Genomic DNA, 492 nt, shown 5'->3' with positions numbered 1-492 from the left:
CAATACCATCAACCCCAGCATTTGACTGGTACTTGCTTTTATCGATGCTGAAAGAATGAAAGACGTAGTTGATCTTAGTAGGATTTGAACTCAGAATGAAAAGATCCAGAATAATAATGATGATGATGATGATATATTTCTAAAGTTTTGAACATGTCACATTGTCATTGCGCAAGGTTCTAAAGTTTATTTTCATCATAAATCATAATCACCATTATTTATAATAGTGCATTATTATTATTATTATTATAATCATCATCCAAATGAGTTTTTAGTTGGCAGAAACAGTAGAATGTTGGATTCAAATCCTACCAAGGTAAACTGACTTTGTTATTGGGTTATGAAAAATCAATACCAGATATATACTGAGGGACGATTCAATTGACTCTACCTGGTCCTACCCGTCTCCTATAAAGCTGAGGTCTCGAGAGTCAAAGTAAAAAAAAAAAAAACCCCCAGAAAACCCATGTGATAGAGTCCAGGTAGATAGAA

The sequence above is a fragment of the Octopus bimaculoides genome, chromosome 12 (genome assembly GCF_001194135.2).
Source record: "Octopus bimaculoides isolate UCB-OBI-ISO-001 chromosome 12, ASM119413v2, whole genome shotgun sequence".
NCBI classification, from domain to species: Eukaryota; Metazoa; Mollusca; class Cephalopoda; order Octopoda; family Octopodidae; genus Octopus; species Octopus bimaculoides.
This window is presented reverse-complemented; position numbering follows the sequence as displayed.